The 27896-nt window shown below is 40.4% G+C and overlaps 1 pseudogene across 1 annotated transcript in view; it reads left to right on the top strand.

Moving 5' to 3' along the window:
• Positions 1-27520, top strand: part of LOC309657827 (protein FAM170A-like) — a 43393-nt pseudogene extending 15873 nt beyond the window's left edge. The window contains exons 5-7 of the transcript XR_014268316.1: positions 22057-23492; positions 25805-25945; positions 26746-27520. The product of XR_014268316.1 is annotated as a protein FAM170A-like (transcript). The remainder of the gene's footprint in view (positions 1-22056; positions 23493-25804; positions 25946-26745) is intronic.
• The last annotated feature ends 376 nt before the right edge of the window (positions 27521-27896 follow it).

Below are 27896 nucleotides of genomic sequence, written 5' to 3'. Positions count from 1 at the left end.
GCCATGCCTTCGTTCCATTAAGAGCAATGTGAAATCAGTGAAATCTCCTAAGATTCTGCAAGGCAGATTTTTCTTTGTATTATTTTAAATTACCTCAAGACCTGAAAGGGCCATTGCTGTAGAAAAAGGGTCTGGCACATGTAACACCTGGATGGAAATAACAGCTTATGGGAAAAAATGGAATTTGAGGAATTCTGGGGCAGGATGCTGGAAGTAGATGACCGCTATAGGCCTTTCGAACTCACAGTCTTATAGCTCCTGGTCCTCTTTACCTTCTCCTCTTCCTGACCCCAACCTCATGAGGATGAAAGTGTACTCTAGAGACCTTTGATCAAATTCTGCCCACAACACTCTGTGGTTTGAAAGTTACAAAATTCCCTGAGAAGTGATAAGCTGTTTATCTTCCTTAGTAGTCATTTAGTACCATTATAATTTCCAAACAGCTACTGTTTATAGAGCCCTCTTGCTTTCCATTTCTGAGTGTGTTTTATCATTATTCCTTTTGATCTTGGAAATGTAATCTTTAACAAACCACCAATTAACCATGAAATGTCACTACAGCAAAACGTATCGGTATTCTCCATGGGATTTGTTGTACTTGGATTTGATCTTCATTGTTAATTCTTGGACTGTCTTCCTAGTTTGTGGCTTATTTGGATTCACATTTGTTCTTTTTGTTGATTACTTCAAAGCTTTTGTGTAGAAATTAAGCTGGTAAAGTAACATAGAATTCTTTTCCCCTATGATAGTCCCTTTCTTTTGATACCAATAATTAAAAATGTGCTGTAATAGCGTTAGAGGACTTAAAGTTTGAAGGTTTTAAGAATGACTTGGAGACTCAGGAGTAAAAAGGGACTAATACAAGTAAGTATGAATTATTATTTTGCTCAAAATGCTATTTAAAATAGATTCGAATTTAGGTTTATTGAAGAAAATGTTTCTATTTGAGCTATTTGAAGTTCTAACATTCAGATATTCTTTGAAAATCTATTTTAAAGTTCTAACTGGTGATCTTAGAATAAAATTGCCACTTGATGGAATGTGGAGTGTGAAGAGGTGAAAGAAAAGTCAGAGTGGAATGATGCTACAAAAAAAGAAACTTCCCATCCATGACCAGGCAGAGCAAATGGAAATCAGACGGGAAAGGAAATAGAAGCAGAGATGGTTTTGTAATTCATGGAACCTGCAGCTCTTTGTAAGTGCTAACCACCAAGGGGCAGGTGCAGAGCACTAAATGAGAGCTACTCGTAAAAGTCCATGCGGCAAAAATGGCAGGGGCACCAGGTGGGAAGTCTCTCCATTTTTGGTACACAGGCTGGAATTTCAAAGATATGAAGACACAGGTCTTTCTCTGAAAGGCGGGGACTGTGATGTTTTCTAGATAGAATTCCAGAGCTAATGACATGCTCAAGCTGAAGAAAATATATCTGTCCATCTAGCGACTTTGAAAACAGTGGGAGGGAGAAGGAGATAATATTTTGGCAACTGAGAGACCTGGGCTGGTGTCTGTTACTTCAGTAAATTACTTAATCCCTCTGAGTCCAACTTCCTCATCTATAAACTGGTGATGTAATAATAGGATTGGTGTGGGTGTTAAATGAGATGATGGACGTTGGGCCATTGGTACAGTACCTGCCACATAAGAACTGTTTAATAAATGGAAACCAGCGCTCATTATTCAAATGATAAGAATAGTGCGTCTCCGGCTCTTGTTGAGAGAGGTTTCTTATTATCTATTCTAATTGCTAAGATCACTTGTGAAGCCCTCTGAATTTGCGTTTTCCACTTGCCTACTATTGGCAATTTGTTCAATGTCCCTCCTATATTTCTTAGACCCTACCATTTTGTGCATGTGGCAAACTTTCAACTGCCATTATTTGGCATTTTCCAGCCCAGGAACTTCTGAAGCTGTTGAAGTCAGCTCTGCCTGTGTAGATGGCAGGGAGGAAGTGAGGGGAATTAGTAGTTTCCCAGCAGCAGTCCTCAACCAAGGACTGATGGGAGTGGGTATCTAAATGCCCCAGCTCCCTGGCCCTTCAAGTTGGAAGCTTGTGTTTCCCAGAGTTTCTCTGTGGATTACCTCCACTTTTCCACACTCTTACCTGGCTAGTAACACAGTATTTAATGCTTGCCTTCTCTTCCCTATCTCACTTTCCTATTGGGGTTTCTTCCATTTCTCATATTAACTATTTGAACTGGAATGTTTATGATTGGGTTTGATTCTGGGAGAACCCATAGGAAGTCATTTTCTTGAGAAAAAAAAGTTTTCACGTTGCCTTCTAGGAAAAGATATTAAATAATAGAAAAACTTAAGTTTTCTTTATGGTTGATTCATTTTCCCCTATGCACATTAATTGGCTACAGTATTGTTTAAATAATTATATAATATAGAAGTGATACAAAAAGCAAAAGGGCACTGCTGATTTTAGAATATTTGTTTTCATGTTAAGCATCTAAGACACATCAGTTATGTGAAATGAAAACATGATGACCCAAAACCTATGGGATGCAGCAAAAGCAGTTCTAAGAGGGAAGTTTATAGCAATACCATCCTACCTCAAGAAACAGGAAAAATCTCAAACAACCTAACCTTACACTTAAAGCAATTAGAGAAAGAAGAACAAAAAAGACCAAAGTTAGCAAAAGGAAAGAAATCATTAAGATCAGATCAGAAATAAATAAAAAAGAAATGAAGGAAACAGTAGCAAAGATCAGGAAAACTAAAAGCTGGTTCTTTGAGAAGAGAAACAAAATTGTTAAACCATTAGCCAGACTCATGAAGAAAAAAAGGGAGAAGGCTCAAATCAACAGAATTAGAAATGAAGACGGAGAAGTAACAACTGACACTGCAGAAATACAAAGGATCATGAGAGATTACTACAAGAAATTCTATGCCAATAAAATGGGCAACCTGGAAGAAATGGACAAATTCTTAGAAAAGCCCAACCTTCCGAGACTGAACCAGGAAGGAATAGAAAATATAAGCAGACCAATTACAAGCGATGAAATTGAGACTGTGATTAAAAATCTTCCAACAAACAAAAGCCCAGGACCAGATGGCTTCACAGGCAAAATCTATCAAACATTTAGAGAAGAGCTAACACCTCTCCTTCTGAAACTCTTCCAAAATATAGAGGAAGGAACAACACTCCCAAACTCATTCTACGAGGCCACCATCACCCTGATACCAAAACCAGACAAAGATATCACATTGATAGAAAACTACAGGCCAATATCACTGATGAACATAGATGCAAAAATTTTCAACAAAATACTAGCAAACAGAATCCAACAGCACATTAAAAGGATCATACACCACGATCAAGTGGGGTTTATCCCAGGATGCAAGGATTCTTCAATATACGCAGATAAATCAATGTGATAAATCATATTAACAAACTGAAGGAGTAAAGCCATATGATCATCTCAATAGATGCAGAAAAAGCTTTCGACAAAATTTAACACTTGTTTATGATAAAATCTCTCCAGAAACCAAGCATAGAGGGAACTTACCTCAACATAATAAAGGCCATATATGACACACCCATAGCCAATATTGTTCTCAGTGGTGAAAAACTGAAACCATTTCCTCTAAGATCAGGAGCAAGACAAGGTTGTCCACTCTCACCACTATTATGCAACATAGTTTTGGAAGTTTTAGCCACAGGAATCAGAGAAGAAAAAGAAATAAAAGGAATCCAAATTGGAAAAGAAGAAGTAAAGCTGTCGCTGTTTGCAGATGACATGATAGTATACATAGAGAATCCTAAAGATGCTGCCAGAAAACTACTAGAGCTAATCAATGTATTTGGTAAAGTAGCAGGATACAAAATTAATGCACAGAAATCTCTTGCATTCTTATACACTAATGATGAAAAATCTGAAAGAGAAATTAAGGAAACACTCCCATTTACCATTGCAACAAAAAGAATAAAATACCTGGGAATAAACCTACCTAAGGAGACAGAAGACCTGTATGCAGAAAACTATAAGATACTGATGAAAGAAATTAAAGATGACACAAACAGATGGAGAGATATACCATGTTCGTGGATTGGAAGAATCAACATTGTGAAAATGACTCTACTACCCAAAGCAATCTACAGATTCAATGCAATTCCCTTCAAACTACCAATGGCATTTTTCACAGAATTAGAACAAAAAATTTCACAATTTGTATGGAAACACAAAAGACCCTGAATAGCCAAAGCATTGTTGAGAAAGAAAAACGGAGCTGGAGGAATCAGGCTCCCAGACTTCAGACTATACTACAAAGGTACAGTAATCAAGACAGTATGGTACTGGCACAAAAACAGAAATATATATCAATGGAACAGTACAGAAAGCCCAGAGATAAAGCCACGCACATATGGTCACCTTAGTTTTGATAAAGGAGGCCAGAATATACAATGGAGAAAAGACAGCCTCTTCAATAAGTGGTGTTGGGAAAACTGGACAGCTGCATGTTAAAGAATGAAATTAGAACACTCCCTAACACCATACACAAAAATAAACTCAAAATGGATTAAAGACCTCAATGTACGGCCAGACACTGTAAAACTCTTCAAGGAAAACATAGGCAGAACACTCTGACATACATGACAGCAAGATCCTTTTTGACCCACCTCCTAGAGAAATGGAAATAAAAACAAAAATAAACAAATGGGACCTAATGAAACTTAAAAGCTTTTGCACATCAAAGGAAAACCTAAACAAGATGAAAAGACAGCCTTCAGAATGGGAGAACATATTTGCAAACGAAGCAACTGACAAAGGATTAAACTCCAAAATTGACAAGCAGCTCATGCAACTCAATATCAATTAAACAAACAACCCAATCCAAAAATGGGCAGAAAACCTAAATAGACATTTCTCCAAAGAAGATATAGAGATTGCCAACAAACAGATGAAAGAATGCTCAACATCACTAATCTTTAGAGAAATGCAAATCAAAGCTGCAATGAGGTATCACCTCACACCAGTCAGAATGGCCATCATCAAAAAATCTACAAACCATAAATGCTGCAGAGGGTGTGGAGAAAAGGGAACCCTCCTGCACTGTTGGTGGGAATGTAAATTGATACAGCCACTATGGAGAACAGTATGGAGGTTCCTTAAAAAACTAAAAATAGAGCTACTGTATGGCCCAGCAATCCCACTCCTGGGCATATACCCTGAGAAAACCATAATTCAAAAAGAGTCATGTACCACAACGTTCATTGAAGCTCTATTTACAACAGCCAGGACATGGAAACAACCTAAGTGTCCGTCGACAGATGAATGGATAAAGAAGGTGGCACATATATACAATGGAATATTACTCAGCCATAAAAAGAAACAAAATTGAGTTATTTGTAGTGAGGTGAATGGAGCTAGAGACTGTCATACAGAGTGAAGTAAGTCGGAAAGAGAAAAATAAATACCGTATGCTAACACCTATATATGGTATCTAAGAAAAAAAAAAAAACGGTTCTGAAGAACCTAGGGGCAGGATAGGAATAAAGACGCAGATGTAGAGAATGGACTTGAGGACACAGGGAGTGGGAAGGGTAAGCTGGGATGAAGTGAGAGAGTGGCATGGACATATATACACTACCAAATGTAAGATAGGTAGCTAGTGGGAAGCAGCCCCATAGCACAGGGAGATCAGCTCAGTGCTTTGTGACCACCTAGAGGGGTGGGATAGGGAGAGTGGGAGGGAGACACAAGAGGGAAGAGATATGGTGATATATGTATATGTATAGCTGATTCACTTTTTTATAAAGCATGAACTAACACACCATTTTAAAGTAATTATACTCCAATAAAGATGTTAAAAAAAAAAAGATTGAATCGGACCGGAAGGCTAAGAGCGTAGCTGGAACCCATGTGTAATCACAGCTCAGCCTTTAACAACTGCTTTAATTCCTTATCATAAATATAAAACCAGACCAGAGGCATCCAATATTTATTATAAATATCAGTGACATGATAGTATCATCATGAGACCTCTGTGTATTCTTTCTGATTCAGATGAAACCCAAAGTTTGTGTCTCCCCACAAAACTTACTTTTTCTATTTCCATGCATTGACCGCATATTTGATTTTGGAGAGCTTGCCGTCTGTGTTTTGAGTTGGGCTGAAGTAAGCAGTCTCCGTCTCAGTGGGGATGCCTACTCAAAACTCAGACAAAATACAGCATGGAATACACATTGGATGTTTTGGTTCTACCTATCAGGTTGATTTACAAATGATGCCAGTGGTTGTATCTTCAAAATAGCAGTTTTCAAACATTTTTTTCCCCAGTGATTGATTCCTTTTACAAATATAATTTTCTCTAGAACTCCGAAATATAAACTATATTATGAAAATACTGATTTGACAGGCAGGTAGTTGCAAATGGTAATGGACTGCTGTGTGGTCTCAGGACACTCTGCCGTTATTATTTACCCAGAAACCCATGGGAGGTATAGTAAGAAATTCCATTTCAATATTGCATCACCAACAATACCTAACTACTGCTTGTATTTCTTATCATAAGCATCAAAGTCAGAGAAGAAGCACACAAAACTTCTAATGAGTACTAAAAGGTTTATAATTAAATAATATTAAAACATTATCTGTTGGAAATTAGTTATTGAGTAATTGACTATTACGTGATAAGACTGTGTTCCAGGTAGATGAGTCTGAATTTTACATGGTATAGAAATTGGAGGGCATGTTATTGTAGAACTGGGTTACTGATATGGGAAAACTGAGTTCTCTTATTATATAAATCTTAGAGAAGGGACAGTTTACTGTGATAAACTTAAATGATATGTACTTAGCAAATTGTACCAATAGGCCAGTCTGTGAGGTGTTCAAGGAACATGGATTCTCCATTCTCTGAGGTCCTATCCAGTTGCATGAAACCCAGAATGGTGTCTCATCTAACCCTTTATGATCCCGAAAACTGTTTGTCACCCTGAAAATCCAGCATGATTCCCCAGCATGATTGCAAAATCTGCCATTTATCAACCAGCCCTTGTCACCTGGCTCTAGTAGTTTCTCACTATACCACTAGCACCATCTTGCCTCATTGCCCAAAGTTTGCATGATAAGACTAGGTACTGCACATGCCCAATATGGACTAGTTTAGCATGTAAGCTTTGACAAAGGCTTTCACATACATGAGGACTTAATTACACATCTTTAGAAATGAGAGCAAACCAGGTACTGCCGTTATAAAAAAATGACCAGGGCTAATCTACACACTTACTAATAAATAACATATTTAAAGTAAGGTCATTTATATACACAGATTTGGTAGGAGTTTTACACTGAGATTTGCAGACAAGAATGAGTTAACCAGACATATCTTGCAAGGCAGTTCACCAAAATGTGTTAAAATCTAATATATATCACATGTGAGTTAGTGACTCCTAGAATATTCCCACAGTGTTAAAATATACATTAAAAATAAAAAATTTGGACTAAATTATTTGTATGTTACACCTGAAACAACTGTGCAGATTTTTAGGGCTTCTGGAAACATAGCTTAAAAATAAATCCTAAAATGCGGTCCCTGACTTGGAGAATTTGGATTATTGCCATTTTACAAATGGAGAAAAAGCAAACAAATCAAAAAATGAGTTAGGCATGATTACATAGTAACTCAATGGCAGGCCTGAAGAGTGGAACTCAGGGTTTCTGTGCTAAAATCCAGGAATCCAATGAGCTAAATAAACTTCCAGTAAGTAGAGTATAGCACTGAAGTTCCAGACGACAGCTGTATCATTGAGTTTGGTGTAAATAAAATTCATTTCATTCAAGTGGGAACTGTTAGTTGCTCAAAAATAATATTGAGATATGACTTCCTATTACTTTGACTTTGCACCTAATCCATGTCTGATGGCTTGGTAATGATAAAAAATCAAAGTGTAAAGTTACGTGCAGGAATAATCATTAGGCTCGGAGGACAGAACCAGTAATGGGAAGGAATTGCAGGCTACTGTCTTAGGCTGTGAAGTCATTCATAATAATTTTCTTATTAGCTTTTGGGCCGTGATGTTGTACTGAATATCAAGCATTAACCGACTCAGCTTGTAGACTATAAAGTGTGTATAGGAAACAAAGTGTCATTTGTTTTTCCCTAAAGTGATGCTGAAGCACATTGCCAATAGATCAACATTTTAAAGGACCATCTCAAAGAGTGAAATTCAGAACAACCTATTCTAGCCTAAAAGTTCGGCTGGCTCTTTGCATCCAGTTTCATTCTGATGGGAAATTTTGGACAGTCCCCTTCCCTCATTGTGGAGAGTCAGGGGGAGCTCAGATAAGGTGCTTGCCTTGAAAATGCACGATGAAGTTTGTGTAGTGAAGGAAGACGTAGGGGTGAGTATTCACTAAAGGCATTTAGTTTTGTCATTCAGAAGATAAGTTCAGATTTTCCCAAAAGATAGGAAAAGATCTAGAAATGGAAGACAAAGCTGAGAGTAGAAGTAGGACAATGTGAGATCAGGTGGGCATGGAGCATGGAAGGATCTCTTTTTCTCTTTATTGATTTTCAACTGGTTTATTGGCTTTATTGGTGTATTAGTTTTGGAGAGAAGGTGTGAACATAGGCTTTGTGTATGTACAATCTTCTCGTTTCCTTTTACTGAGAATCTGTGGTATAGGGTGGGATTAGGATCAGTGATAGTGGGTATGAATCAGCAAAGGAACAGATCTCAAGAAATAGTTCAATTGAAGAATTTTAATAATGAACTAATAATTGCATAAGAAGATAAGGCATGTTTCAGCCAATGCGTACAAACCAAGGGAATCTTTTATTGAAAAATACACTCTCTCCATAGTATATGCTTGTACCCACTGGGGTGATTCTGGGAGTAAGATAATACTTTGAAGTTAGTTGGGTGGTTTGAAGGTTTCTACCACTCTGTTCCTGAAAAGGTTGTTTTCATCTTTCTTTTTGATAATAATGCTTACAGGCTTTGTAGAGTAGATATAATGATGCAGAATAAAGTCAATAGATAGAACAAATAGGTAGCTAAAATACCTCTCAGTGGAAGGGGACCAAATGCAGTGTGAATAACCAAGTGTTCATTGTATTCCAAGGAGGGGGTTGGGTAAATGACTCTGGTTCTGTGCCAGATGTTGTTTAACAACTGGAGCTAGTGGCGATGGAGTCTTGCTGTGTCACTTCAGAAAGGATGTGTTGACTACCATTGTCACTCTGTCTGGTGGCAGTCTTTGTCATCATTCGCCACAACCGAGAAGGCAGGCGTCTCACACAAAGTTGTTTAGTCGACAGATGTTTCTTGCGTGGAAGCTCCGAGTTAGCTACCTTTGTAGAGTTTCCTATCCAGCTCAAGCTGGGATTACAGGAACCATTCAGCAAATGAACACTGACTCTACCAGCTGTTCCATCTACAGCACACGGAGGCTCTTCAGCTTGTCTGAGGCCTGGGACAATTTGTCTGCACAGGTGCTGCAGGTGGAAAGGTATTGGACTTTCATTAATGCTGGCATTTCACTAGAGGCATTCAAGCCTCCCAGAGCTGGAAAGGGTTGCACTCTTAAATGATAGGATTCAAAGGACATTCATATCTTAAGGAGAGAAGCAGGAACATGTAGGCAATGACCCTCTTTGTTTATAATGTCTCCTTGGTTTCTGAACTCATTCAGTGTTTTGTCCTCCCCTGCCCCTCTGGATGCTACTGTGCCAGATTCATTAACTGGTTAACCCTCCTTTTCATTTTCATGTGAAATGATTCTAACGTTTAAGTAATGAACCCTGGTCTCACTGGTGTGCTGCTGACCTTGGGCTTGTTTTGAATTTGCTAGTTGGCTGCAGTTTACTCTTCAAGCCTTGCCTAAAGTTATCATTCTGTGATGAGATATGAAGAAAATCGATTAGAACCGATCCAAAAGACTGAACCAATTCAGGAATGGATGAGTTTTTTCACCCGAACAGAGATGGAAGAGAGGGAAGTAGGATAAATGCATCCTAGTGGGGGCATGGCATGTCTGAAGTGAGTGGGAAAGGGAGACGGATATGGAAATTCTTTATCCCTTGCAGTAGAGACTGGAGGTAGAGGGATAGCTTTAAATTCCCTTTAGTTTATTTAAGAAATGATTTTATCCTCACATCTGAATGGTCTGAGCACAAATCCAAGTTAATTACAGTGGAACCCGTTGGACTCCTGATGTTATGGTGGGAGTCCTATACCTGCTTTATGAGTTGGCTGCATAAGATGGGTCTTTGATTCTATTCCGTGTTTCTATTAGAAAGGATGTTAGGACAGTGACATATCTTAGGGATGTCAGTGCATTGTGCTGTGATACTCCTTCTTTTCTTTCCTTCTCTCCCCATCCTCTTCCTTCTCCTCAGAACATATAGAAGCCAGAGATTTCCTAACCTCTTTTTACCTTCAATTTTTAAAACATTGACCATGTCCCTGGCTCTGTGCCAGGTAATGTAGGTTTCAATACCCCATTTAATATCCGCAGCAAGCAGCAGAAGTAAGCATTATCAGCACCATCTTACAGACAGAAAATTGAGGCTCAGAGAGGTAAAGACACTAACGTCAGGTCATGTAACTAGTAAGTGATAAGGCTGAGATTCAGATCCGTGTCTCACTACAAAAGCCGCCTTTCCCCCACATGACTGATGTGCATTCACTTTGAACCCATGTTTTCTTTAAAAAACTTCGGAGAGAGACCAAGTCCTTGACTTGGGTTAGAAAGGAGTTTCATAGACCTGAATCTCAAAACGCTTAAATTACTGAAATAACAAACAGTAAGACGTCCAGACCTTCTCCACCTTTGGAATCGTTGTTCTTCCCATAGTCTTGTGTCTGTTTCATCAAATATGCGTTGATTATGTTTCAATAAAAAAGGCCACTGAAACATAAAGCTGGGCGATTTAAAGGCATCTTTCGAGGCTTGACAGTCAGTGAATGTTTTATTCTCCTCTGTTGCTATGTCACAAGGACAAACGTAGATCTGATTATAAAATGCAATTGTATTCCTCTCCATGTTCTACACAGAAAGTGTTATTAAGCCGTGGTGACATTTACTCGCAAGAACCGTGGTTGGCGAGTCACAGAAAGTGTGAGCAATTGCTCCCCCATGAAGCCCTGCTCCTGTGAATGGAGAGATGTCTTTTGGGTAAAATGTAGCCATCGAGGAGGATTTAGGGAAGTTGAATACTGAGAAGTAAAGTGATGTGGGTCTTATGGCTGGTGGTTGTGAAGTAGATCGTTTGTCTAAATGCCAAACCCTGAAATGGCTATCTCTATGAAACGGAGCTTAGCTTTTATAATACGAATGTTCAGTGACCTGACATCAATAAAAAGAGGACTAAAAAGAAGACAAGCACATAGGTCAATTACCTTTTGCCCACCTGGACAGGCCTTTGGCTCTGAAGCTGGGCATGTCTTTGGACACAGAACATCCTTCTGGTGTGTGCTTCAGGCATTGTGGGCAGGTGTCTGGGTCCCGTTGTGCTGCCAGTGGACTGGGGGGCCCCTTGCTGATGGAGCTCATTGGCAGCTCTTTGTGTATCTTCCTGCTGTTCTTACCTCCCAGGGAGCATCATGTCTTTATCTTCTTCCTTCACTGCTCACCTTAGGCACAGCAGGGACTTGGATCTTCTAGCACCACCATGAACTTGAGAGTTTTGCCTCTGCTCTTAAATCTTGCCCAAAGCTTAATTGACACGTTTTCTTGAAAATTCTTTTTTACATTATAACTAAATCTTTTGGAGCTTTTTCCTGGTTACTTTGTTGGAGTTTTCTCTTATTTGCTGTGAATTTGCTATTAGTTCTCAATTCGTGGAAGTGTCAAATTTGGTATGTCTTTTATTCATTGTTAATTTTACGTTATTCATTATCCATTGATATTTAAACTCCTGTAAGCATATTTAATGGTGGTACATGTCATGCCAAACAAGTCTGAGTTTCTCAGATCCACCTGAAGCAGAGAGGATGAAAAAAAATCAGAATCTTCACTTTTCCAGAGGAAGCGGGGCCAGACCTTCTAATATTGTAAAATGTGTGAAATCATTGCTGTCTCCAACCGCAAGATTGTTTCAGCATCCATGAGGCAATTTTATGTGTTTTTGCAATGAGATTCTTTAGTTTCTCTCTGTATTACATTTAGTGTCTGATAAACAATCCCTACTGTCTACACTTTTGTCCTGTTAGTAGTCTAAAGACTTCATTCTCACAAACTGTACCAGTTGACTTTTATCTCCCCTGTTATAATAAGTAGTTTGATGTCTGTTACAAGTAGCCTTGCCAATAATGTTCAAGAATCATCAGGTTCACTAAACTCCCTTTGGCCTGAAATGCTTTCAGTTTTCCTGCTCACCTCATTGTGTTCAACCAGCCCTTGTAAGCTTTCTTTCTTGTTTCCATTGATTTCCTTCTCTAAGCCACAGACCCTATGACCAGTCCTGCCATTGCAGGTGCACTCAGAGTTCACCCTGGTGGATCACAGATTCTCATGTCTATCAGATGAAGTGGGATGATATTGTAAAGAAGAACTATGTTAAGTCCGTATGGCTGGCATCTCATGAAACTCACTTGGCACGTGGACTAATATGCTTTCATGATTGTTATAGTCTTTGTTTTTAAAGAACGTTTAAAAACATTGTGGTAAAATATACATAACTTTTAATTTACTATTATAACCATTTTATAAAAAGGTATACAGTTCAGTGGCATTCGCACTGTTGTGCACCCATCACTACTATCCACTTCGAGGACTTTTTTCATCTCGTAAAATGGGAACCCGGTACTCATTAAACAATAACTCCTCTTTCCTCCCTTCCCCCAACCCCTGGCAACTATCATTCTACTTTCTGTCTCTATGAATTTGACTATTCTAGGTATCGTATATAAGTGGGGTAATACAGTATTTGTCCTTTTGTGACTGGCTTATTTCACTTCACATAATATCTTCAAGGTTCATCCATGTTGTAGCATGTGTCAGAATTTCCTTCCATTTTAAGGTTGCATAATATTTCATTGTAGGTGTATACCACATTTTCTTTATCCATTCATCTGCTGATGCACAATTGGGTTGTTTCCTCCTTTTGGCTATTGTGAATACTACTGCTATGAATGTGGGCGGGCAATTATCTTTTCACATCCTGGCTTTCAGTTCTTTTGGGTATATATCCAAAAGTGGAATTGTTGGATCAGATTGTAATCGTATTTTTAATTTTTTGAGGAACTGCCATACTCCTTTCCACAGTGTTGCACTGTTTTATATTCCCACCAGCAGTGCACAAGAGTTCCGATTTCTCCACATCTTCACCAATAGTTATTTTCTGTTTTTTTGATAATAACCGTTCTGATGAATGGGAAGTGGTATCTCACTGTGGTTTTGCTTTGTATTTCCCTAATATTAGAGATGTAAAGCCATCTGTTCATGCGCTTATTAGATATTTGTATATTTTCTTTGAAGAAATTCCTATTCAAGTCCTTTGCCAATTTTTAAATTGAGTTGTTTGTTTGTTTTGTTGTTGAGTTGTAGTTCTGTTTATATTCTTGATATTAACCCTTTGTCAGATATATAATTTGCAAATACTTTGTTTCATTCCACGAGCTGCCTTTTCACTTTGTTGATAATACAAAAGTTTGATGCATAAAAGTTTTAAATTTTGATACAGTCCAATTTACCTATTTTTTTCTTTTGCTGCTTCTGCAGCCTTTGTCTTTTTATATTCAGTCTTTTATAGTGTTTTTATCTTTAAAGAATAATTTTGGTTATTTTACTGTTTCCTCAAGATTCATGTTATAGACCTTTACTTAACCTCAGTGCTGAGCATGCTTTTCACTCCCACAGACACTAAAGTCTGGCCTGGAGTGTTGCTCCACATGGAAGGTCAGTGAGGAGGCTGCAAGGGACCTTACGTCCCCATGCTTTTACTTAGGCTTTCTCTAGCTTGAAGTTGTGTTATAAACAATAACATATGATTTGCTTTGTTGGATAGCCTCAGAATTCCACTTTCTTTTCCATCTATTCATTCACTGTTCATGGGTGCTTGTATTTTCTATTTGTGCAGTTACTTTACTCTCTATTGGTGTTATCTGAAAAGTTAATGAGTAATCTAGATACCCTCATCTAGGTCAGGGTTTTTTAACTTCTTTCTTTAAAGCACTTGAACCCCTTTTCTAACAAAAGCTTAAGTAGAAGCTCAGTACAGTGGGTAAGAGCAGTGGTTACTCAGGAGCAGGGGAAGAAGATGTTCAGCTCACTGCTTTCCCTCCTCCAGCCCTTGAACCTTTCCCTTTGAACGTGGATGGAGGCTCTGTGGAGTGGAGTTTACTCAGGACAGAAAAGCCTGTTGATAAGGCAGGAAATGAATTACAGTCATTCACTTCCCACTTCTCCAGTCCTACTTACATGAAAGCAATTCAGCTTTTGTATGGTAAATGTATTTAGGAATCCATGTACTATTCAGCTTAAACTACAGGGTTCTCTCAAACTGGAAATCAAATAAACAAACACCGCCCACCCCCTCAAAAGAAACAGGTTTCTCTGCCTGAAATTGTTGTTCAAAAACCTCCAATCTAAGGACTTGTAACCATGAAACACTTCTTGGGACCCCCCCATTGTGCATAGTGACCCATTTTATTGATGAGTACTTCACATAGGAAGATTCAAAAGCCAGAAGAGAATCCCCTGGTAAGGAGGCCAGCTACTGAGACACAGGAAACTTAATTTTGATCCACAGACATTTTAAAGTAGAAAGGAACTTGGAGATCGGTAGCCCAAGAGGCAGCAAGTGGTGTGTTTGGTTTGCACAGAATTAAAAAAATTAGTTGCCAGCATTAAAAAAAACCAGCAATGTTTATATAGACATTAAAAATAAAGATAAAAATCTTGATTTTAGCCTCTCTTGGAAAAATCATAACATCTGACAGCACTAGGCCCATGGTCCTGTATGGCCCTGATGAATTACAGGAGGCCTTTAAAAAATCCCAGTGTCCAGTCTGCATCCCAGACAAATTAAATGATATTCTCTGTGGTTAGCACTCAGACGTCAGTATATATTTAAAAATTGTAATAAAAACACCTGACAGTGATTATCATCTAAGTCATTTTAAGCGTATAGTTTAGCGGTTTAAGTGTATTCACATTGTTGTGCAACAGACTTCTAGAACTTTTTCATCTTGCAGAACTGAAACTCGATACCCATTAAACACTAATTCCCCCACCGTCCTTCTTCCAGCCCTTCCTTGCAACCACTTTTCTACTTTCTGTTTCTATGATTTTGACTACTCTGCATACTTCATATGAGAGGAATCATACAGTATTTGTCCTTTTGTGACTGGCTTATTTTGCTTAGCATCATGTCCTCAGGATTCATCCATGTTGTAGCATTTGACAGGATTCCCTTCCTTTTTTTTAAGGCTGTATAATATTTCATTGTTTGTATGTCCATTCATCTGAGAAGGAATATTTTGGTTGCTTCCACCTCCTGACTATTGTGAATAATGTTGCAGAGTGTGCAGATTTATTTCTGAGATCCTGCTTTGAATTATTTTGCATATAAACCCAGAAGGGGGATTGCTGGATCATATGGTAATTTTATGTTTAATTTTTTGAGGAACTTCTGTACTATTTTCTATAGTGGCTGCACCATTTCTCATTCCCAGCAAGAGGGCACAGGGTTCTAACCTCTCCATGTCCTCTCCAACACTTGTTATTTCTGTTCTTTTGACAGTGGCCATCCTAATGGGTGTGAGATAATGTCTCATTGTGGTCTTGATTTGCATTTCTCTTAAGTTTAGTGATGTTGAGCATCTTTTCATATGCTTGTTGGCCATTTGTATATCTTCATTGGAGAATTGTCTATTCAAGTTCTTTGCACTTAAAAAATCAGTTATTTGTGTTTTTTTTGTGTTGAGTTGTGGAAGTTCCTCAGATATTTTGGATATTAATCCCATATTAGGTATAAGATTTTCAAATATTTTTCCCATTCCAATAGGTTGCCTTGTCATTCTGTTGATTGTTTCCTTACCTGCATGGAAGTTTTAAAATTTGATGTAGTCCTATTTGTCTACTTTTGCATGGTTGTATGTGCTTTTAGTGTCATATCCCAGAAATTATTGCCAAAGGTAATGTCCTGAAATTTTTACCCTATGTTTGCTTCTAGGAGTTTTATAGTTTTGTTCCTGTACTTAGTTCTTTAATTCATTCTTTTGCAAGTAGATATCCAGAAGTGAATGACAATATCCTTTGTTTAAGAGATTGTATTTTCCCCATTGTGTATTTTTGGCACCTTTGTCAAAAATCATTTGGCCATATAAGCAAGGGTTAATTTCTAGGCTCTCTATTCTGCTAAATTGGTCTAAATGTTTTTCTACCAGTACCATACCACTTTGATTACTGTTGCTTTGTACTGTGTTTTGAAATCAGGAAGTGTGAGGCTTCTAACTTTGTTCTTTTTCAAGATTGTTATGGCTACTTGAGGTTCCATAAGAATCATAAGATATTTTTCTGCTACTGGGATTTTGATAGGAATTGCATTCAATTTGTAGATTTCTTTGGGTAGCATGGCCATTTTATCGATATTCCAATCCTTGAGCATGGGATGTCTTTCCATTTATATACAAATACAATCTTCCTTGATATATTTAAGCAGTGTTTTGTAGTTTTCAATGTATAAGTCTTTCACCTTCTTGGCTAAGTTTATTCCTAAGCATTTTCTCCTTTTTGATGCTGTGGTAAAAGAGATTATTTTCTTAATTCTCTTTCAGATTGATCATTGTTAATGTATAAAAATGCAACTGAATTTTGTATGTTAATTTTGTATTCTGCAACTTTGCTAAAATTATTTCTTGGGTTTAACAGGTTTGTGTGTGTCTGTGTGTGTGAGTGTGTGTGTGTGTCTGTAATCTTTAGGAATTTTTGTGCCTAATATGTCATCTGTGAACAGAGATCATTTTACTTCTTCCTTTCAAATTTGGATGCCTTTTATTTTATTTTTTTGTGTGTCTAATTTCTCTGGCTAGGACATTTAGTACTATGTTGAATAGTAGTGATGAGAGTGGGTATCTCTTCCGTCTTCCTGGTCTTAGAGGAAAAGCTTTAAGTCTTTCACTGCAGAGCATGATGTTAGCTGTGGGTTTCTCATATATGGCTTTTATTATGTTGAAGTACTTTCCTTCTATTAATAGTTCACTGTGTTTTTATCATGAAAGGGTATTAAACTTTGAAATGTTTTTTCTACATCATTTGATATAATCACGTGGTTTTGTCTTTCCTTCTGTTAATTTGCTGTATTACAATGATTGATTTTCATATGTTAAATCATCACTGCATTTCAGTTGGGCATGCTGTATAGTACTTTTAATGTGCTGCTAAATTCAGTTCTCAAACTTTTTGGGGTTGTGAATCCCATTGAGAATCTATGAAAGACATAGACTCTCTCTCGGGTAAATGAATTTCAGCACATAGGATATTTTAGAAATAACTTTGAAGGCTTCACAGAGTGCCCTGGAGTTCATCTTGGGGTCCTCTAAGGACAACTAACCTTTGTTGTTTGATTACCATGCTAAGAACTATGGGATGCATGTTACCTGAGTCATCTCAATCAATTCCAGCAATGACCTGATGAGACAGGTTCTATGTTATACTCATTCTATAAGATGAGGAAATGGAGGAAGTAAGTAGAGGAACTGAGATGAAAACCTAGGCAGTCTGGTGCCAGAGCTGGAGACTCATGGAGTTCAGTTTGAGAACCCTTGGTTTGGAGAATTTGATTTGATCGTAGGCTGAATTCTAATCTGAAGGAGCATCAAGAGTATTGGACAATTATGGGGGTTCTGAGTCACCAAGGGACTCAACGGTGTGATCCATAGATCAGCAGCTTTTGACATCACCTGAGTGCTTGTTACAAATGCAAGCACTCAGTTAACACCCCAGAACTATAGAATTTTAACAAGATCCTTCAGGAGCTTTGTGTACACATTAAAGTTTGAGAAGCATTGGCTTACGCCCTGTAGCATTAGCAATTTTGACACCCTCTGAAACCATTTTGAACTTAAAATTAAATTTTTGGTAGCTTTGGGTAATATTGCTTCTTGGTTCCTGGTGAACTGACTGATAGTGATGGTTGTGGGGAAGGTGATATTGGGAGAGGTGGAGTCAGCACTAAATGAGTGTGTGTGACAGCAACATATTGGCACCCAGTATGTCCCCCTTCTCCGAGGTCACTGTAAGATCTCTTTCGAATATTCTTTTAAAATGATAGCATTCTAGAATTGAGAAACAAATGGATGAAAGTGCCATTCTCACTTGTTAGCTGCATGCCTTCCAGCAGCACAGGATGATTCTGGGTAGTAGTAGGCTATGGAGAGCCATCAAAGCTTCCAAAGGAAAAGCTTTCATCTCTCGCCAATATTTCCTGCCAGGCACTATTGCCGTGGTAGGTCTTTAAGGACCGGTGGGGGTGTGTCACTCCTGGGGAGCAGGTGTCCTCTGAGCTGATCGCCTGCTGCCCCCTCCTGATACCCTTACTCTGTGACCCGATTTCTGACCTCCAATGTTGGCTATTCTCTTAGAGCCCTGCTTAGCTTTGGCGTCAGTGCCTCCCTTGGAATCAATTGCCTCTTGGATTGTTACCATCTTCAATTGGATTCTGCAAGTAATTCCTTTCTTGATTTTGAACTATAGTAAGTTGAACTTCCTATGGCTAAAAGATGGCATATCCCTAAGCCAGAGCTTTTACCAAGCAGTAGTTCTTACACTCAGATCTCTCCTCATGTGGGACATTCTTTGTCATCGAGAGCAGTCATTATAATTAATTCACAGGATCACAGGAAAGGACTTTTTTTAACCCTTTCAGGTACATTCTGGAACGTAGGAACATCCTGTAGAATAGTGAGGTTAAATGTGTACAATGTCCTCACAGACAGGCTTTTTTGGTGAGAACTCGAGTCCAGCAAAGATTTTGTAGTTAATTGAATAGGTTCTGGGACAGAGATTGGACTTTTGTGATGATGAGTGAAGAGATGATTATTCGGATATTAGGAGAGCTGTGTGTGCTTTTCTTTCTCTAAGCATGGAGCGTGAAATCTGTTTAGAGATGTAACCATCAGCCAAAAATGAGAAGTCTCTTAAAACAAGAAAAAAAAAAAGGCACTGCTAATAATTTTGATTCCTGTACCATGAGTGCTCTGTAAAAGTGGTGCTAAGAATTCCCCTTTAAAAACATCTTATTTCATTATATTTTAAAGTTCAGTACAACTTCTTCAGCTGATAAAGCTGGAGGACACAATGTTTCAGAATGTCAATATGGGGTTCTATATTTGAGTTAACTAGACTGGGAACACACAGAGAAAATTGAAATTATAGACATTTATATGATTACCACTGAAGTATATTGATATTTGGCATGAAAATATTATCTCCTAAAATGCAAGGAAATGCACATCCTTGACATTAGACAAACACAGATACCATTGAATATGTGGGTCCTGAGAATTTTGCTTTTCCTTTAATTACTCATTTGAAACAAGTGATGACTGAAAGAGTAAGCAATATGTAAACTCTTCAGCTGGAGGAATATTTCAGTGTGAGATGTGGATCCATTAAGGTCTTTTGATGTGTAGTTTAATTTTTTTATAAATTAACCATTGTGCAGAAGTCGGAGCAAATGGCTGTTTTCCACAGGAATAGAGGAACCAGTGCAAACCTTGGAAATGTCAATGTGCCAACCACCTTGAAAAGGTTGTTCAATGGAAGGTCTTTCTTTTTAAACATTTCGGTATAGTTGATGTACAATCTTATATAAGTTATGATGTAGTGTTTCACGATTTTTAAAGGTTATACTCCATTTCCAGTTATCATAAAATATTGGCTATATCAATGGGAGATCCTAAATTGCAAGTTTACTTATGGTGCCTGGGAATGTTTCTTCATTGGGAAATACCTAATATAATTAAAATAAATTAAATTAATTCATACTCGGCTTAGTTCCAAAGAAGAGTCAAGCTGTTATAGATGTTGCTTTCCTAAAACTTAGGATAATTCAAGGCTGCCTAAGGAGACAAAGTGCATCAGTTGTGGAATCATCTATGTGTCATCTGCTGATGTTTCACTAGTGATCATCGAATCATTCAGAATTCTGTAAACAGTAATCTTCCAGCAGGGGAAAGAAGTCCACACTGCAGTTCACTGTTTCTTGGCAGTTGTGAAAAATGCAATCAGAGAAGTTGTCAGGGACCTTAATTAAAGCTCCCTGAGTGGATCTTTTGCATATGCAAATTATCCTCATTGGTATCATTTGTGAGGAAAGGTTAAGGTAAGTGAGTTAGCACTTATGCTATTAATTAAAAAGAAAGATGATCTGTCAGTGAATCAAATAAAGTGTTTATTTAGTTTATTTGTTCTTTTTTGCTTGAACCTCAGACTGTAAGCAGCACCCACAATATAGGGAGATCCTCTTCTTGATCCCTTTTGATCACTGAGAAGCCTCTGTTTACATACTGAAGGGTCTGACAAATACTCATTGGAACTGTCCATATATTTTGGGGTGTTTGTCTCTAGTACCACAAACACTTTTATTCTGGTGATATTCTGAAGCGAATGGTATGAAAATAAACTCTCTAATGTTTCACAAGCTGATCTGTCAGCAGCCTTGAAATTGAGAAAGTGAGGTTTGAAAGGAAGAAATGGGTGAAGTTGGAGCAGGTGACTGGGGACCAGGAACAAGGGAAAGGTAAACTATCAGTGAGTCACAGTGGTGGAAGGGCAGTGACATTTTAATGGAAGAGAGTCCAAGAAAAAAGGAAATTAGAGAAACAAAGATAAATTAACAGAAAAGAAGTATTTGTCAATTTTTTAATCAGGATTTAAAGTTTTTAAAAAGTATTTTTCTTTCCTTTTTGCGTTAATGTTTATAAGCATTGTTTATGCAACTGGCCCTGTACTAAATGCTTTATTTTAAATTTTATTATTACAACCCTGTGAGGAGGCTAATAGTGTTTAAATGTGTTTAGTAATGATTAAATGTGTGAGCCCTAGAGTTTGATCGTCTGGAGTTGGAATACCTGAAGTGCCACTTATTGGCTCTATGATCTTGGGCATAGTAAGCTTTTTGTACCCCAGTTTCTTCATCTGCAAAATGGTGACAATAATAATATATTATTAATATTAATATAAATAATATCATAGTATCAACATTATTTTATTATTATATAATAAATTATATGGATTATGGTTGGAGGGACCAAGCTGACAGTACCTGAGCTCACTGATCAATCTTAACTTCATTAAAAACCGGACAACTTTTTGTACTTACTGTTACAATGCAATAGGAAGGTACACAGCATCACTTATAAAATAATCTTGTAGTAACATGAAATCGAATCTAAACCTAATTAATTCTCTAGCTATAACTACCTGTTTATAAGAAAATAGAGGTAATAGGGAACATCTTAAATGACATCACAGGGATACAATCAACAGACTCTTGAGGAAAATTCTACAGGATAAATTACTTAGTTTCTTCAATAAATCGGTGCCAAATCAAAGGGAGGGAGAACTGTTGTAGACTAAAAGACACATGGACATATTGCAAGGCGTGGACCTTCTTTAGATCTTGATTTCAATAGATCATGTACAAAAAAGACATTTAAACACATTTGGAGGCAATTGAGTATGGCTTAGTTATTGTGGTAAGAAGAAATGATGATTAAATTTGTTGGGTGAGATAATGATGTTATGTTAGAAACAAGTTTTTATCTGTTGGAGGTAAATACTATGGCATGTAAGGAGAAATGACATAATGTCTGAGATTTACAATAAAAAACAGCACTTCCCCCACCCTCCCCAAACTCCTAAACGAAAATAAATACACAAAAACTAAAAGTGTGCCAGGGAGTGAGTGTGTTTGTGTGTGTGTGTGTAGCAGAAGAAGAATGGCAGACTTTTTTTTGATAATTGTTGAAACTGGGTGATGGGTAAATGGTGCTGCATTCCTTTTATATCATTCTCTTTACTTTGTGTATGTTTGAAAATTTCTAGCACAAAATAATTAAGAAAAACAAATCCTCATTGCCCCTTCTTTTCTAGGGATTCTCCAAGAAGCAAGAAGATTGAATCTCATCAGCAAACCCTCACAAGGCTGAAGTTGTCCTCTCTTCACTCTCCCGCTGCCTGAAACCTTAAGTCATTCTGCAGTGCCCTTTCAAATTGGGACCCACCTCAGTCCATGGGGTATTTCTAATGAAAGCAGTGACTTCTGGGAGTCTACCTCATCCCGTGCACCAATCCTCCCACTGGATCCTGGCCACTACCTCAAAATGAGGTGTCTCTAATTCTAGAGTGGAATCAGGAGGATCCAGATGCATTGCCACTTATAGCTGGTATAAATTACAGCCCACAAGCAGAGGTGTGCAAGAAATAGTACGAAAAATTTTTTTATGACTCCACGTAATTTGTATTTTAAGCCTTGATCCTGCTGGTGTCCTGTTTGGATTTCCGCCATCCCTATTTGGAAGTCATACAGGGCCAAGATTTTGAGGGAGTGGGTGGAAGCATGATCATTGTTGACTGGAGCCCACAGTTGTAAGTGTAGATGCCCATCAGCTCGGGGGCCATGCCTCCTTTAGGTTTGCTGGCTCCTGTGCCATGTGTGGGACAGGTTGCCATGATTCTGCTTGTAGGCACACTACAGCCATCTCCTTTTAGAATTTTTGCTCCATTTACCCCTCCAGCCACACTGGAGAGGCCTTTTCTCCTCCAGGATTTACAGACATCTCTCTCTGACTTAATTAGCACATTTCAACACTCCAGTAGGGAAACAAGACAGTACCTAATTTCAAAAACCTGCTTCTGTTATGTTTCTGCTCAAGTATCCTCTCTTTTCCATGGAGTTTGCGATTTGAGAAATAAAAGCCAAGATGATCAGCATGCTATTTCTGCTATGCCCTGCCGGGCTCTTCCACTGGCCAGTGAACATAGGGTCTGCTACCCACTTGAATGCAGAAGGGAAAGGGTGAAATAAAGGAAGAAAAGGAAAAAAATGAACAGGAACAGATTAACATCTCGAAGTATCCTGCCACATTTGAAAGATGTGAGAGTTGAATTCATGGGAAAGGTTCTGCTGGGAAAAAGGAGTTGTTCTTGAAAATGGGGTCTGTGCTGTTGCAGAGACTGTTGGACCTAGATCCACAGAATGCTGTGATGTCATCATTGAGGTTAGAGAATTCTGCTGTAGGCCTGGCAACCTTTGAAACTTAACAGCCCTGGTGAGCACTAAGCAGTACTGCTGGTTCACTAAGTGGTCCAAGTTCTTCAGCCATTTAGGAGACTTGACTATTTTTATTTGTATTGAATCATTTCAACGGATTTCCCAAAAGCCAAGAAGGGCCAACCTGTGGGGAAGAGGAGTAGTTGGACGTGAGGCATCTTCTAAGGGAATCTTCCAGTTGGTACGATGAGACGGCGACAAAAGAGGAAATATCTGGAAACTGAAGAGTCCCAGGAAACTGCCGAGAAGGGAGGAGGTATGTGGGGGGCAACTTGTCTGGGGCACATGGGTTTCTGCCAAAGTGAGCCTTCTGTAGGAAGGGGGGGACTGAGAACGCGTCACCTGTGAAGCAGGGTGCGAGAGACCTTGTCTCACTGATGCTGCCGTATCCACACGGAGGGTCCCTGTGGTGTGAGACGGCACAGAACGGCCAGGTGCCCCTGGGAGATGGGAGGTCAGCTCCGCTGGTCTGAGGACCCTCTCCTGGGGCTGCCGGGCCTGGAGCTTTGTCGGACTCACAGCAGGCTGCATCCTGCTTGCACAGACCTAGAGGTGCAGCTTTTCTCAGTCCCCGAGTTCTCTCTTATTCTCTTTGATCTTCCCCTGGGGTCATGAGGTGGGGGGTGTGAAGGATGCAAGGATGCTGAGAGAGACCCATGAGCTGCTTGGCCCCTTTTACCAAAGTGGAAAGAGAAGCCCCATGAGTTGAAGGCCTTGTTGAAAAGTATCTTGAGAAGTGGAATGCAGTTCGAAAGGAGATTGTTTGTCTAGGGATGGTGTCATTGAAGGCAAGGAGGTTTTATTCCTTCGACAGGAAGAATTTCCCAAAGGAGATCAAGGGAAGGGAAGGGCTTTCCAGAGACTGAGACCGCATGGGCGGGGGTGAGAGATGTCCTCAGGGTCCTGCGGGGAGCTCTGAGAGCCACGGGCCACGTGGTGCCTGCGTGCCTTAAACGAAGGCGAGTAGCTTGCCCTGGGAGAGAGGTGGTCACGTGAGGAAGTGGGGCAGAGTGGAGCGTACCCCAGAGTTCCAGCTGGAGGCCTCTGCCCCAGATTAGAGCCCAGTAGCTGCTACCAGGCCCAGGGCCCTGGAGACTAGGATGGGCCCTGGGAGTGGAGGTCTAGACAGCAGGCAGGTTTTCAGACAGTGGCTGGGACTGGCTGAGGAAGGCAATGACTGCCCATGCCCTGACCATTCAGAATATTTTTCTCTATGTTCCAGTGTGTGTGTGTGAGTGTGTGTGTGTGTGCGGTAGTGGAGAGAAGAGCGGGATGAATGGGGGTAGAGTGCTTATCAGATATAAAGTCTGCATGGTAAAGTTCTTGTCACCCTGCCTGGACCTGGGTGACACTCGGTGTATACAGAATTCTTCTTAGGGGTGTTTTATGAGACAGTAACTCATACACCCATGTACACTCTGATACAGCAAATATATCACATACGCCACATTTAACTTCCTTATTAAACCACACACAGCACATGTAGGTATATACACGCATCACTCCTGTACTACGTTCTCATACAACCCACCTGTGTCACAGTCCTCTCCTCCAACACCAAACGCTGGAGATGAGATATGTATATAGACACACACACTATATATATATGACACACACTATATATATATGTATCTCCTCAACTCTCGCAAACACAGCTAACTTCAGCTATCTCTAAATACCTCTGTAAGAACCAGTCACATGTCATACACACCACACTTACAACAAATTCTTTAGTGATGCCAGACCCGCTTTGTACAAACCACAGTAAAGCACAGTCTCACTAACCCATGTCAGGGTTGCCAGATAAAATATGGGCTGTCCAGTTAAATTTGAATTCCAGATAAACAACAAGTAATTTTTCAGTATGAGTATGTCCCAAATATTGTATGGGCCATACTTACACGAAAAATAAGCAAGACCAAATACTGCATGGAAATACTTACCCTAAAAAATTATTCTGGGTTTATCTGAAATTGAAATTTAACCGGGTGCCCTGTATTTTTGTTTGCTAAGTCTGGCAACCCTTATATACTTACCGCCAGCTGATGTGTTATATATTTATTGTATTGTTGTTTAGTGTTTGTCTTCCTCTACTAGAATGTGAAGCATTACCAGAGACTAGAACAATGGAAGAGTGCCGGATACATAGGAGTAGCTGCTTACTGAACCTTGGTGAATGAATGAATGAACACACACCATAAATACAAGCCACACCGTGTGATGAGGAAAAGTTACATGTCCCAGAATTCCTGACTTGTGAGCAGAAATCATGCACACAGAGGCCACAGATACAGATACACACATCTGCACTGTGCTCCCCACGCCAACCCCACCCTTACCACAGACTTACTCACTCTTCACACATACTCACAGTCACCACCTAGGCCCACATTACCCACAAGACATTGACAGAATAAGTATTGATTTTAATTAAATACTGGAGTATCCACTGGGAACCACACTCTCAACTGTGTGTATTCAGTGCACCTGACACGTGTCAGACCGTCAGTAAATATTTGTGGACAGAGGATTGAGGAACCCACCCTGAGCCTTTCATTCCTCCCTCAGGAATCTCGAAGTCACAAGAGGATCCCCCTCGGCTTGGATCCCCTGTGGTGGCCCAAGGCTGCAGCCCAGGGGCAGGGGAGGTCTCCTCTGCCTCTGAATACTTCTCCTGTGCTTCTTCTCCACGCAAGCTCATCCGCGGTGGTAAGGGCGCGGGGCTCCTCAGGTGACGGGCTGCTTGGCTGGGAGGCAGGAGGCACACAGATCCCAGGGAGGCTGAGAGGAAACCCAGGGTCATCAGAGGCGCTGAGGGCTCTGTGGAGGAGCCTGAGCAGGATGGCTGAGCTGTACGAGGGCGTGGATCTCAGCTGAGTCTGGGGGCGTGTGAATCCTGGTACCACCATGGTGGGGAAGTTAAGGAGCAGGGGCCGGAAAGGTCTGGGCTTGAGCTGGAGGGCAGAGGGACCAGATTAAGCATCTTCAGAGGAAAATGTAGGGTTTGCCTTTGCCTTTGCTTCCAGAGAAGGACAGAGTTCTTCATCATAGACCTCCAGCCTGAGAGCAGGACCATCCAGCTGAGGTCCACCCAGCTCACACATACATCCGCTCTCCAGGCACAGCCATTCTCAGTGCACACGTAAACCCCAAGCACGTGATCCACAGTGCTCCTCTCCTACACCCCCATTCCACAAGTAATGCACCACCGATATTCCCAAACTCACACTCCTCGTAGTACACGCATCCACCCGCATCCCTCACATACCACAGCCCTCACCACCATACTCCACACCCCTGTATACAGACACCGCTCCAGTATCCCCCCCACACGCAGATGAAAAGCCCACAGATGACACCAGATACACCACTCTATCCTACGGCCATCAGACACCAAGCTCATGACACAGCTACGTCATGCAAATGTCCCTCTCTCACCTACCACACCTGCTCCCTCAGCTTCCAGCGTGGCCCACGCATGTTATTATGTTTTTAATTTCCTTTCCCAGGAATCTGGAGATTACATCGAGACACTCCCCGGCCTAGAGCACCCCGAGCCCGGGTTCAGGAACAAGGGGAGACCGCTCCCCCACCACAGTGTGTCGCCTTCTCATCCCCTTCATTCAGTAAGACCTCTCTGTATACAAACAAAGAGAAAAGAGGCATGAAAATATACTACATGCGGGTGAAAACGATCAAGGGTGTAGCTGTCTCCTGGGAGACAGAGAAACCCTTGGGGTTGCTAGAAAAGCGGCTGAGGATAGAAGAAGTGACCCTTCCTGAGGATGTGCGGGTAGGTTCTCCCCGCTCTGCTGTGTCCACAAGGAACCTCCTGTCTGACAGTGAGCCCACTGGGGAGGAGAAAGAGTGTGAGGAAAGCGCAGAGCCATACAGCCCATCAGGGTCAGCTGCAGTCCAGGAGAGACCCAGGGCCAAGACACCGGACTGGCTGGTGACCATGGAGGCCGGCTTCAGGTGCATGGCCTGCTGCCGGGTGTTCCCCACCTTGGAGATCCTCCGGCAGCATGTGCGGTACGGCGTCCAGGAGGGCTTCAGCTGCCATGTCTTTCATCTCACCATGGCCCAGCTGATGGGCAATGTGGAATCCGAGAGCACCACCGAGGAGGAGGTGGAGGAGGAGGTGGAGGAGGAGGAGAGGAGGAGGAGAAGCAAGGAGCAAAGGAGAATGAGGAGGAGCAGCCCACGGGGGAAGACCTCAGCCCGAGGAGACCGTGGAGCCAATGTCCAGGCTGCGTGTTTCATTCTCCGAAGGACAGGAAGTGAGCAGGGGCTGGGGCTGCGGAGGGAGCTGTACCTTCTCCGAGCCAGTCCCGTCTCTCCACCCCAGACTCATGCTTCCATAAGGGAGAGTTGGGGGCTTTAGCACCTCAGGGGGAACTGAAGGGGAGATAACCGGCTCCCGTGCTTCTGGCCCAGTCATGTAATAATAAAGTCATGACTGTAAGTGGGAATTTATCCTGAGCTTTTCAGCTTCCACAGGAAATTCTCTTTAGCTAAGAAGTGTTTTTCTCTCTTTTGATTTCCACACAGCAACTGAGATTCATGGGACAAGATCCTAGAAGACGGTGTGGCCTTCTGTTGGAAGAGGTAAGGCTTGAGGCTGGCACAGTCTTCTGAGCCTATGTCACGAGGGCCCAGA

The sequence above is a fragment of the Balaenoptera physalus genome (genome assembly GCF_965194825.1).
Source record: "Balaenoptera physalus genome assembly, chromosome: 3".
Lineage (NCBI taxonomy): Eukaryota > Metazoa > Chordata > Mammalia > Artiodactyla > Balaenopteridae > Balaenoptera > Balaenoptera physalus.
Note: the sequence above shows the minus strand (reverse complement) of the source record. Positions and strands in the feature narration are given on the sequence as shown.